The 14031-nt window shown below is 42.0% G+C and overlaps 1 long non-coding RNA gene across 1 annotated transcript in view; it reads right to left on the reverse strand.

Moving 5' to 3' along the window:
* Positions 1–386: 386 nt before the first annotated feature.
* LOC125123112 (uncharacterized) overlaps positions 387–14031 on the reverse strand; it is a 33038-nt gene continuing 19393 nt past the window's right edge. Inside the window, exons 2-4 of the long non-coding RNA XR_007133978.1 lie at positions 10071–10190; positions 6931–6981; positions 387–1074 (exon numbers count right to left, since the gene is read on the reverse strand). This is a non-coding gene — a long non-coding RNA (uncharacterized LOC125123112). The remainder of the gene's footprint in view (positions 1075–6930; positions 6982–10070; positions 10191–14031) is intronic.

The raw sequence follows: 14031 nt of genomic DNA on the forward strand, positions 1-14031 counted from the left end.
CCCCTTAATTTCAGACTCCCAGCCTCAGCACTGTGAGAAAATACATTTCTGTGATTTCAGCCACATAGTCTGTGGTACTTTGTTGTGGCTGCCCTGCTAAACTCATGCAGAAAAGCTATTAGCATGTTAGTGATTAGTTTGGCATATTCTGGGATAGTATTAATAATCATTTTAATAGTTTTATTAAAATTTATCCTAGGAGTTCCCATCGTGGCTCAGCGGAAAGGAATCTGGCTAGCATCCTTGAGAATGCAGGTTTGATCCCTGGCCTCACTCAGTGAGTTAAGGATCTGGCATTGCTGTGATCTGTGGTGTAGGTTGCAGATGCGGCTCACATCTGGCGTTGCTGTGATGTGATGTAGGCCAGTGGCTATAGCTCTGATTTGACCCCTGGCCTGGGAACCTCCATATGCTGCTGGTACAGCCCTAAAAAGCCAAAAAAAATTTATTCTGGAGTTGATCCATTTTTATTAGTCACCTAGTATCACTGATTTATAAACTTCCCTTACCTTTGCATGAGTTCTGTGCACCTGTTGCACACACATCCTCAGATGGCCAGACTCTGCCATTACAGATAGACAAATGCTTTCTATGCATTGCCCGGCTGTGCTCCTTATTATGCTGGCTGGTGGTTTTGTGTGATGTCAGTGTAGCTAAGCTGGAACTGTGCATCCCAGAAAACCTAGGCAACATTTGGAAGACGGAAGTGACCTGGTGGCCGTGTTTATCGGAAGTTAGAAGGTTGATGTAGGGCCTGGCACTGTGGTAGCTCACACACAAGACAGTGCCTCTGCTGGCTGACCTGACATTGCAAGGCTGCAGCTCAGCCTCCAGCTTCAACTGCTTCTTCAGCTTCTCTGAATGCTTATTAGGTTTGGATGAAACTCCACAGCAAAGTGCACCAGCTCTTCTCTAGGTCAGCTTCATCATCGAAGTTGGAGGACTGGAAGCACGAGAGGCCAAGGCGGCAAGCAGGGCTTCTAGTACATCCATTCACACAGCTTCCAGTTTGTGCCTGCTGGCTTCACGTCTCCACTTCACATCAATCTTCCCCTCATGAACTGGTCCATCCTGCTGATTTCAGGCCCAAGTCTTGACTTAGTACAGACAGATTACACGGACTGCATAACTGGCTCCCATAATCGCATATGTTCTAACCCCCTCCCATACATTCCTTGTTTCTATCAAAGTGGTTTTGCTCCTCTGATCAAACTATGCTGATACACATTTTGGAAGCAGACTGGTATAATAAAAACCTAGAGCATTTGCACTGACTTTGGGACTGACCTTGAACGTCTGTCAGTGAAGGCTCAAATAAACATAGGGAAAATATTGTTGGAGTCTGGGGAAAAGTAGACATTTTTATATAGTGGTGGGAAGTTTACCAACATTGACACTTGAGGTAACTTGGAAAATAGAAACCATATGGATGAACTGTGTGACCTCACCAAGGAAATGTCCAAGAACAGTGTTGCCAGTGCCACCTGGCCTCTTCCAGCTCTTGCAATAAAACAAGAGAGTATAAAGATAAGCTAATGAATAAATAATTAAATATAAAGGTGAAAGGTGTGGCTGAGTTTGAAATGGTTTTTCATTCCCAGATGACAAATCTAAAATTAAGAAATGGCTTCTAGATCTGGTTCTGGTCAAGATGGAGTGAGCAGATTCCATGGTCTGTCTCCCACTGATTCAACCTAAAAACCCTATACAGAATACATAAGGCAACTAATGAAGACTCGGAAAAGAAATAATAGTGGGTAGATTGGGGAGGAAAGTCAAAACTCCAAGAAAATCCAATAAGATGGTGAGTGTCTTGGATTTTTTTCCTTCCACATCTCTTGGCATAGATGCAGGACAATATGGGACTCAGAATTACTCAAGTTGTACAGTCAGAAAAAAGTCCAAGAGAAACTCTGATCAAAGGAAAGGACAGAAGGAGTCATGAGAGAATTCCTCTGTTCTTGCTCCTCCCAACCTGTCTTGATGCCACAAAACATTGAAATTCAGGGGTCTTGGGGAAGGGATAAGAGTAGCTTGCGTGCAGAAGTGGGTGGCAGAGGGCAGACTGTGGCAGACTGTATCACCCAAAAATGGCCATAACAGTATCTCCCATCCCATACTCTCTTTTAACAACATGATCTTGCCATCTCCCATCAAGAGGTGGAGTCTAGGAGTTCCTGTCGTGGCTCAGTGGTTAATGACTCCGACTAGGAACCATGAGGTTGTGTGTTCGGTCCCTGGCCTTGCTCAGTGGGTTAAGGATCCGGCATTGCTGTGGACTGTGGTACAGGTCGCAGATGTGGCTTGGATCCCAAGTTGCTGTGACTGTGGCAACTCGACCCCTAGCCTGGCACCCTCCATCCATATGCCATGGTGTGGCCCTAAAAAGACAAAAGACAAAAAGGACAACAACAACAAAAAGATGTGGTGTCTATGTCTCTTCCCCTTGAAACTGGGTGGACCTTTGTGACTACCTCAATCAACAGGGTATAGCAGAAGTGATACTATGTGACTTCCAAGAATAGATCATAAAAAGTAATGCAGTTTTCTCCTGGATTTTTCTCTGGGTACTTGCTTTTGGAGCCCAGCTTCCATGCTGTCCAAAATCCCAGACCATGCAGAAGTCACAAGTAAGTGTTTTGACAGACACCTACAGCTAAAGTCCCAGCTAACAGCCAGTGCTAACCCCAGATTCCAGCCCCAGTTCCCACCTGGCTGCATCCACATAAGAAACCCCAACCCAGAATTCCCTGCCGGCACCAAATCAACCCCCCAAGTGTGAGAGATAATAAGAATGAATGATTTTTGCTGTTTTATGTTACTGAAGTTGGGGTGGTTTGTTAAAGAGCAATAGGAAACTAGAGCAAGGATGATAAAAAACAGCTGCTTTGGTGTCTTGTCATCAACTCTCAGACTTTTTCCAGATCTATCATCCTACTTCCTACTTCGAACCACCAGCCCTACCTCTTGGTTGCTAAAGTTTCTACACCCTGTTGTTGTCATACTGTGGTTTGCCCTTCTCACCTTGGCCTTTAGTAAGACCACTAACTTCCTCGTTGCCTAGGGAAGCCCAGACCCCAGACACTGACACTAAAAATTGTTGCTAAGATCCACCCCCAGTAACCTCACCCATCAAATGTGGAACCAGTAAAGTAGGAAGGAGGGCCTTCCATGAGGTGGGAATAATAAACCTCAATAGAGCAGGAGCTTTGTAATGCCTCGTGAACATGGGCAAGAGTAATGAGAGTAATTATTGTAATTGAAGTATTGCATTATGGAAACCTAAATAAATGTTACAGAGAAAGAATAAATAATGGAAGGGAGAGAATGAAGAAAAGAAAAAGAGGAAATTAAAAGGAGATGGGAAAAAAATGAAAAATAAAATAGATATGGGGTCAGAGAAATAGGGAAGGAAGAGATAAAGATCCTGAAATGAGAAACAGAAAATGAGGAGAAGGAAAATCAAGTCCAGACCCCAATACTTGAGAAGGATACGAAGATACATGCCGAGGGCATGCACTTGAGTGGGCATGAGCCAAGGGGCTGTGCAAAAATGGACTAGCCCTTTACTGTGCATAATCCATACTTCATTTAAAAAGTAAACAAGAAAAAATATACTAACTAGACTGATGTATACTGATCTTACATCTTTGCCGTTAGAACAGTAGCATTCAAGTAAGTTATTATCTATAAACAATGCAAAATGATGAGATTTGGAGATGGGACCTAAAATTTTGAGTATATTATTGGAAAAGACTTTATGAGGATGACTCTGTTTTCCATGGTACATACAAGAGATTGATAGAACATATTGAAGGATGGAAGTTGGCTTCTAGACCATCTGTTAGGACATTAATCATTAAGGAACAAAGCATACTATGCCATTAAATAAATCATACTGAAAGAAGACAATAGGCCTTATAAATGTAAAAATAAGCAACAACAAAATAAGCAATACTGTCCACAGAATGTGTCCTCCCTTTACGGAGAGACACCAAACCATGGAAGCAAGTTCTTTCCTACCTGCAGTGCTTTGTACAATAAATGATCACCGTGTAACAGAGGACAAAGGGAGGCCAGGACCCTCATCTCTAGTTCTGGGTGAGAAAAAATTATTCTACCAGTCCAGTCAGAATTAGATCCCAAGAAGAGGAGATAACTTAACCTAGTTTTTTTTGTTGTTTTTGTTGTTGTTTTTTTTTTTGTCTTTTTGCTATTTCTTTGGGCTGCACCCATGGCATATGGAGGTTCCCAGGCTAGGGGTCGAATCGGAGCTGTAGCCACCGGCCTACACCAGAGCCACAGCAACGCGGGATCCGAGCCGCGTCTGCAACCTACACCACAGCTCACGGCAATGCCGGATCGTTAACCCACTGAGCAAGGGCAGGGATTGAACCCACAACCTCATGGTTCCTAGTCAGATTCGTTAACCACTGTGCCACGATGGGAACTCCCTTAACCTAGTTTTAATTCCTGGTAGACCCTGGTCTGAGAGGGCTTGTTGCACAGCATGCCAGTTAGTGTATTTGGCCAAAAGGGTTACAGGTGGGGCCAACATAGTGGGTCCCTCATCCCTTTGGGTGGCCATGAGTAGCTCCTCACATTTACCCAGCATGTAGTAGGCAAGTATAATTTTCTATCATTATCATTCTCCATATGTGTCCAGGGAGATGAAGGGGGTTCAGAGACTGAGGTGTCGTTAAAATGGTTCTTTTTACATCTGCAACTGCAGCATGTGGAAGTTCCAGCAAACTCAGAAGAGTTAAGTGAGTAGTAGCTGAGGGCCACTCAGCTAATAAGTGAAAAACTGAGATTAGAACTCATGTTTATTTGATCCTAAAGTCCTATCCTCTCTTTACAGTGTTATACTCTGTTTAAGAGAAATGGTAATATTACTTAGGTTTTCTTTTCTTCTTTTTTTAGGGCCACACCTGCAGCATATGGAGGTTCCCAGGCTAGGGGTCGAATTGCAGCTACAGCTGCAGGCCTACACCACAGACATAGCAATGCCAGATCTTAGCTGCGTCTGAACCAACACTGCAGCTCATGGCAACACTGGATTCTTAACCCACTGAGCAAGGCCAGAGATCAAACCCGCCAGAATCTTCAGGGATACTAGCCAGGTTCTTAACCCACTAAGCCACAACAGGAACTACTGAAATGGTTCTTGATTTATGAGGCCTTCATGTAGGTAACAAAAGTCTGTGCGTAATCTACCTTGATTCCAACCAGTTAAGAAGGGAAATCCACTTTAAGCTATCTCACTACTCCCTGGAGACTCTCCTGCTCCCACCAACCCACACTCTGCTCCCAAATTTACAGAGAGAAGTAAAGTAGGAGAAGAGTAATGGAGTAGAGGTCCAGACGGTAGCAATCAGCTTGGTGACCTTGGGCAAATTATAAGGAGCTTATAGTGGAATGCCTTCTCTATATAGATGAGGAAACCTAGGCTGAGGTTAACTAGTTTGAAATATCAAAAATGTGGCTAGAGGTGACACCAAGACAAGAACCCCTATTCTCTCCAGTCCCAGTGTGGGGCTGCATCTGCCCTTGAACCAGGCTACTACCCTGCATGCCACAAGAAATTATTCATTTAAATACAAGAAAAAAGCACCATGTCCCCTGTCTGTCTTCCACTATGGGAGATCAGCAGAGCTGTGATCCAAGAAGCCTGGCTGTCCACTGGATAGACAGTCAAAATGGACAAAGAGCCTTGGCATGCTCATCACATTTAAAGATCGGGGTTCTGCTTGGCTGACCCAGGACCCTTAGAATTGGTTGCATCATAGGAGACAGACTCACTCCAGCTATCCTTAAAGACCTGAAATCTAAACCAGAAGGTAGTTTATTAATTTATAAGGGGGGTAGATCCTTCCAAAGACATTTACTCCAATCTCAATAGCCCCTTCCAGTTTTCCAGGTCCCTTAGAGGCTGCTTGAAGTGCATGAAATCAGGGCACAGGGATTCCCAGGTGCCATAGCACCTGATGAAGCATCCTGGCCCATAATAGGGACTTCACTGACTGCCAGTTACCTCCTCCTCCACCCCCAACCTTACCAAATTCCTGCTAACTCCTTGCTTGTGAGGGTGGTATTCTGCCATCCCCTCCTATTAACAGTCATCCTTCCCTAGATAAAGCACAAATATAATTGATTCCTATTCATCCAGGTTAATAACACCTATTATGGTCAGCCTCAGATAAGTTAATACAGATGTCCTGATGTAATGCATTGATTAACCTAGGGCATCTTTATCTCCCTAGTCAATAATTTACTGACTTCACTCATTATCTTTTAGTGCTTCCTCATTAGTCCTAGAGGTTAACTTTATCTCAAAGTTGTGACTTATTGTTACTCTGTGTACTAACTACAATATCTGCTAAAAGTAATGCTTAGTGGTGGCTAGGATGCCAACCAAAGAATTTTCATTGACCATCTTTTGAGAAATCATGAAGTGTAGCATACATATGTATTTTTATGGCTGCACCCACAGCATATGGACGTTTCCAGGCCAGAGACTGAATCCGAGCCGCAGTTGCATGTATCACCACAGTTGCAGCAACACTGGATCCCTTAATCCACTGAGCCCGGCCGGGAACAAACCCGCCCCTCTGCAGCAACCCGAGCCACTGCAGTCAGATTCTTAACTCACTGCACTACAGTGGGAACTCTGTAGCACATTTTATAGCTGTTCATTTCATACTGTCATCCTACGGCACATGGGCCGATTTTGCTGCACAGAATCACACTTTTGCCTAACTTCTCTAGGTATTCTCACCCTTTTTTAGTCCATTTTCCACTTTTTCCGGTAAACTTCCAGCTCCCTTTTGCCTCCATACTTACACCAAGGCACTCACACACACAAGCATTGGCTATACTGACAAAACAGCCTCAGTGCCTTCTGGAAAGCAACAGAGATTAAATCCTTACTGGTGGTGCAGAGCGTCACTGCCTGAGACCTCTTGGAGCTTGTTTCTCCACCTGCAAAGTGATGATAGTCACTTTGTCACCTGTTTTCTTCACAAGATTGCTGAGAAATTCAAATAAGACAATGTAGATAGGAACACTTTGTAAAAGGCTCGGCAAGCCATGCAAAGGGAAGGAAAACATGCAGATAATTTGCAACAAAAATAATTAGGCATTCATGTTCATTCATTTAAATGTGGCTTTGTTCCCTTTTTGCATCTAATTAAATCAAGAGAAATGTCAGGTGTGATTCTTAGGGACCAAGATTTCGTTTTAGCCAGGCAAGAGAAACGTGCCCTTGAGTGCCCTGGGGATATAGTTAATTTGTTTTTTTCTATGCTTTAGGACTAAAGCCCTATCTGGAATTCTTATGCTTTTTTATCCTTCTAACCATGCTAATGTAGGAAAGTTCAGCAGGTCTGAATATTCTAAATATATATTATTTTATTTAATGAGAATCTTCATTAGTAGTTATGGTTCATCACATGACCGGCCTTTTCAAAAGCAAGAGTAGGTGGATGGCAACCAAACCCTTGTGCTGGCTTGGAGAAAAAAAATTTAGAGACCCAAATAAGTAAATTTAATTAGAGATTACACATGGAATGACTGTGGGATGCAGACAAATTTACCCTGCCTTCCAGCAGGAGGGCTTTGTCCTGGTGTGTAACATTTCAAAGGCCCTTGTTCATGGGAACCATTTTTCCCTTCTGCATAGATGCTTTTGCAGCTGCTGTCAGGTGTAGAGATTTCATTTTAAATACAGAATGTTCTCCAGCTTCTGTAATAACCTGCAGCTGTTTGACCGCTCAGTGCAAGAGGTTGAATGCTGTACATTGTCCCTGGAGCTGCTTCAGACCAAAGCAAAATATTTTCCGCTTGCAAGAATCAGAGAAGGGCCACCTATCAGTGGAATTTAAAATATTTCTCCAATTAAGCTCTAGACCTACAGAGTCAGTGTTGAATGCGAGAAGAAAGGGACAGCAAGTTAGCTGAGCTGCTCTAAAGCGAGCTGTTCTTGAGATGACAGAGCTCTCTGTTTGGAGCAGCCTTCAACTCTCTTTCGGAAGAAGGAAACACCTGCGTGCGGCGGGGGGTGCAAAGCCCTCATTCCCTCCAGGCAAAATGAGAGAAAAGTCTGCGGATTTTCCAAAGCTGTTATCTAACAGTCCAAGGAGTGAGTGCCTAGCCAAAAAGCAGTGTACATAATGGATCCACAAGTTAATTCTCTTAGTGCTGAGCAGCTTAGGGATGCGGTGCTGTTGGAGCCTGAAGACTTGGACACCAGGACCCTAAGAGTAAAGGTCTTAACTCAGAGCGGTGACCCAGAGGTGTTGGCAGAGTGTATTAGCCTTACGGCCTTTGTCCACAAGCTGAAGGGCCTTTTGCAGTAGGGTCCTTCAACCATGAAGGGAATGACAACTGGGGGTCCTCTGAGATACTGTAAGACTACCTGGGAGAGAAGGAGGGCAGAGCAGAGGGGAAAGGGAACATCCCGCCCCCTTCTCCCTGCACTCTACCTGACCTCACAGCCTCTCTAGAGTCATGGGTCACAGCCACGTGATCCAGAGGTCTCTGGCGACAACTCCTGATGAATAGCCTGGCCCAATGGTTGATCCAACCTGGAGCTACATGCCTTTCCTTCTCTCCACAGCTCTGACATCTCTGAGGGTCTTTCCTATCAGATCATTAGTTGGAGGGCAGCACAGATGAAACCCAACTACAATACTGTGATGCTTTTTTTTTTTTTTAACCCTTGTTTTTATTACCAGCTTTTCCCTCCCAACACATATAAGGGTGTGGTGCATAAATGTACATGTGAGCTTTTTGTCAGAACTGAGAAAAATGATGAAGCATTAGGGATGTCCTAGTTTTGAATACAGCAATAGCAGCAGATCCTTCAGCTTAAATCTACGCAAAGAAAAGAAAAGCGAGATTGTGTGGATTCCAGCCTCTGTCACCTCGGCAGTGCCCTCCTTCCTGTGAGCCCAGGCTGATGACCAGCTTTCAAAGACTGCCCCTGAGGGGAACTGAGATCTTGGTACAGTTTGCAAACATGGAGTTTCCTCCTCAGGACCTCCGACTCATTTCTATCCCAGCCATTTGGGGGTCGGAAGAGTCGCTTGCTGAAAGGCTGAGGCAAGTGCCTGCAGCTGGCTGGGCTGAGCTGTTTCTGAAGCTCCAAGCAGCTGTGACTCATCCCTCCCACAGTCCGTTAACTTCTCACTCCTCTTATGCGACCAGCTACCCTTCTCACTCTGACTCCTACAAACCCACTTATTTTCAAATTTGCTCAAAACCATGACATTCAAACCCAAACCTGCTCCATGCCCAGGATGCTGAAGAAAAAAAAAAAACAGGGGGAGTCGAGGGGCTGCAGAAAAAATAACCACCAGAGAGTTTCTTGAACTCTGGGTAGTAAGAAATAGATGCTAATGAGAGACTCTGGCAAGTTTTAGGACATGTGCCATCCTGCCCAATTGAGTTAAAGGAATGCAGTCATACTAACTGGTGGTTTCAGGAAGTCACACCAGATTTTAATTGAATTCACAGGCTCCTGCATGATTAGGAACATAATACTGTGGTGCCCAAACTGGATTGAGCTGGTAACAATAGAGCTAAGATGATTTTCTGCCATAAAGGAGTGATGCTCAAAGCTATTCCCCCCGTGACACTTTCTGGCCCTGTTGCCAAAGGCACCAAAAGAAAGTTAAAAAAAAAAAAATCAGAGAAGGGTCAGGTCTTTCCTGCATGACTCCAACTGCTAACACAATTTTTTAAAAATGCAACAAATGCACAAGAGAGAAGTGCAGCAGGATTTAAGAGAAAAATTTTGGAAGACCAAGAAGAAACAAACAAACAAAAAACCCCAAACAAGCAAAAACATCAGTTTGGTGCAAAGTCACTGAAACCAGGAAATAAATAGCACCAACCCCTCTCATCCTTCCATCAGACACCATGAACTTAAAGGGGTCTTCAGTTATGCAGCCATTTCTGAGTTTGACTCCAAAGCCCACTTATATTCAGTCAGAGTCCAAGGAATCCAAAAGCTTCTAAAACTTGGCGAAGAGGAAATATCATTTAGCAAATATTTGTTGAGTACTTACCCTGTTTCAGCTCTAAGACATAGGGGATTATCATAACAATAGTTGGCTTGGATATTGACGCAGTAAAATTAACCACTGGACTATCAGCAGGAATCCCAGAGATTTATATTCAACGTGAGCCTGAAATAAAAATACAACTCATTTTCTACATTGTGATTTTTTTTTTCCTATTTCTTTGTTTTAAAAGTTAGACCAGGGAGTTCACATTGTGGCTCAGCAGTAATGAAGCCAAGTAGTATCCATGAGAACGAGGGTTCAATCCCTGGCCTCACTCAGTGGGTTAAGGATCTGGTGTTGCCATGAGCTGTGGTGTAAGTCACAGATGCAGCTTGGATCTGGCGTCTCTGTAGCTGTGGTGTAGGCCGGCAGCTGCAGTTCCAATTCAACCCCCAGCCTGGAAGATTCCATGTGCCGCGGGTGAGGTACTAAAAAGACTGAAAAAAAAAAAAATTAGATGAATAGAGGCTATCATCTTTTACTTTGAGCTCTGGACATCTGTCTGCCACTCTCAGTGAAAGGCTCACTGAGGTGTCTGTCCCAGCAGTTCTTTAGTCTCATAATGTTTAAACCTGAACTCATTGTTTTCCCTCCGATACCGTACGTAGGCTGGTGGCAGTCAATCACCCAAATCTAAACTTGTGAATCACCCTTACCCCCTCCCACTCCCTTACTTCCAAGAACTGATCAGTCACCACATCTCATCGCTTACACCTTTTAAACACTACTTGACACAATACAATAGTGATCTCTTCTATAGACATTGTACTAAGCATTCACAGATGGGTACTACTATTATCATCCCCATTTTATAGGTGAACAAACAGGACTACAGAGGTTAAGTAACTTGTTTAAGATCACACAACTAGTATATGGCAAAACCCAGTTTGTCTGATGCTAAAGACCAGAGTTCTTGGCCCCTGTGCCTCTAATTCAGCAATCATCGCCCTACTTTAAGCCTTATTCCTTCTTCTGTCTTCTTAGTGGTTTCTCTGGCCTTCAATCTTTTTTTTTTTTTTTTTACCTTTATTTATTTATTTTTTTAAACAGCCACACCTGTGGCATATGGAATTTCCCAGGCTAGGAGTCGAATCTGAGCTGCAGCTGCCAGCCTATACCACGGCCATGGCAACATCAGATCCAAGCCACATCTGTGACTTACACCACAGCCTGCGACAACGCTGGATCCTTAACCCACTGAGTGAGGCCAGAGATCTGACTGAACCCACATCCTCACAGACACAGTGTCTGATTCTTAACTGGCTGAGCCACAATAGGAATTCCACATTTATTATATTTTTAAAAGTCAAGTTTATAAAGGTATAATATATAAACATAAAATTCATCCCCTTAAGTGTAGTTTGATGAGCTTTGACAAATGTATATCATTGTATAACCACCATCACAATCAAGATCTGGAACACTTCCATCACCCCAAAAAGTTTTTGACTTTTTACAGTCGACCCCCTCCCCTAATTCCTGACTTTGGCAATTACTGATTTTCCTCTATAGTTTTGCCTTTTAAAGAATACAATGTAAATGGAATAATATGGTATGTAACGTTTGTTATCTGTCTACTTTCACTTAACATAAAGTTTTTGATTTCATCCATGTTGTTGTGCTTCAAAGTTCAGTCTTTTACATGGCTGAATAGTATTCCTTCACATGGATGCATTGCTGTTGTTTTATCCATTCACCAGATGAAGGACATTTGAGTTGTTTCTGTTTTGGAGCTACTACGAATAAAGCCTCTAGAAATATTCACAGATGGGTCTTTGTATGAACACGTGTCTTCCCATTAAATAAATACACAGGAATGGAGGGGGGATCACATAGAAAATGTATGTGCAGCTTGGCTTTATAAGAATTTCTCAAACTTTTCCAAAGTGGCTACATAATTTTGTATACCACCTGGCAGTGAATAAGAGCTCCAATTGCTCTGCATCTTTCCTAGCACTTAGTGTTGCCAGTCTTTGAAATTATCTAAGAAACCTTTGCCTGAATCAAGGCCACAAAAGTTTTTCATGTGTAGAATCACTACTATTTATTTGATAAAACTTACCATTGAAGTTATCTGGTCTAAAATTTCTTTCTGGAAAGGTTTTTAACTACAAATCCAATTATTTAAATCCTTTTTTTTTTTTTTTAAATAGAAGGCTATTTAGGTTGCCGGGTTTTTTTTTTTTTTTTTGTCTTTTTGTCTTTTTCAGGGCCACATCCGTGGCATATGGAAGTTCCCAATCTAGGGGTCTAATCAGAGCTGTAGCCACTGGCCTACATCACAGCCACAGCCATGCCAGATCTGAGACACATCTGCGACCTATACCACAGCTCACGGCAACGCCGGATCCTTAACCCACTCAGTGAGGCCAGGGATTGAACCCACAACCTCATGGTTCCTAGTCAGATTTGTTAACCACTGAGCCACGATGGGAACTCCAAGGTTGTCTATTCTTGAGTGGGCTTTAGTCGTTTGTGTTTTCTGAGAAATAGCTATTTCTAAGCTATCAAACTTATTGGCATCAAGTTTACCAAAATATTTCCATATTATCATTTTTATATCTGTAGAATCTATAGTGATGGCCCTCTTTCATTCATAATATTGCCCATTTGTTTCTTTCTGCTTGTTTGGGTTTAATTTGTTCCTGTTTTTTAGCTTTCTTAAGGTGAAAGCTTAGGTTAATAATTCGAGAGCTTTCTTTCTTTCTAATATAAGAGTTTAATGCTATAAATTTCCCTGTAAGCCCTGCTCTAGCTGTATCCTAGAAATTTGATATGTGTGTCATCAGTTTTATTCAAATTATATTTTCTAATTTTCCTTATAATTTCTTCTTTAACCATGGGTTATTTAGAAGGGCATTGATTAATATTCAATATTTGAAGTTTTTTCTAGATATCTTTATGTTTGATTTATAATTTCATGTAATCAAAAAATTTACTTTGAATTTCTGTATCCACTCTTTTCTCCTCAAAATCACACTCTAAAAGAAAAATGTCTCTATGTATTGCTATGAAGTGTTAACCAGAATACAGTACGAGTAAGACAAGGTGGAGATAAATCTTACATATGTTTTTAAATGGAAGGATAAACCACAGAAAAATGAACAAAATAGTTCCCTGTAGAATGAGTCGAGGGAACCAGGTAGAGGTGAAGGATAAAAACTAGATTTCTCTGAAAATACTTTGTGTTGTAGATTTTACTTTGGAAGCATGTGTATAAAATAAAATTGAATAAAAGTAAGAGGAAAAGAAGAAAACTCATAAAAAAATAAACAACAATAGGATCACAGAGTCATACTGATGTGCAAAATGGTTTTTCCACAGTGCTTTGTATTTGGTTAAAAAAATAAACAAATGCTTCATTTGGACCTTCTTAAAAGAAGGATTGTGCCTTAAGCTGCCAAATTAGTTTTTGTCTGGGATCCAAAGAACAGGACAAAAAAAGAACCCTAAATTTTTTTTTTTTTTTTTTGGCTACACCCAAGGCATGTGCAAGTTTCCAGGCCTGATATCAAACTTGCACCACAGGCATAGCCCTCAGGTCACCACAGCTGCAGTGATGTCCTATCCCCAACCCACAATGCCACAAGGAAACTTCCATAAACCCTAAATCTTAAAGAGATCATTTTATAGAGAAGTGCCTATTTGCTCATTCTTCTCCTATGTAAATTTTTTTTAATTTCTATTTTTCTTTAAAGAAAGTAAATCTAATTGAATCATTCCTCTGCTGAAGACCCTTCAAGACTCCCCACTGCTGACATGAACAGGCATGATACACATTCCCTCAGTGGTGTATCTGAGATGATTTTAACTGATCAATGAATAAATATTTTCTAAATTTTTAACTGTAATGCATTTACTGTAAAGTGCATTAGAAAAATAAAACAAGGATAACAAAATCGTGATTTCAGGGGTATTATTGCTTAGGCCAAGATTAAGTAAAAATTAGCTGAGTTTAACATTA

The sequence above is a fragment of the Phacochoerus africanus genome, chromosome 3 (assembly GCF_016906955.1).
Source record: "Phacochoerus africanus isolate WHEZ1 chromosome 3, ROS_Pafr_v1, whole genome shotgun sequence".
NCBI lineage: Eukaryota > Metazoa > Chordata > Mammalia > Artiodactyla > Suidae > Phacochoerus > Phacochoerus africanus.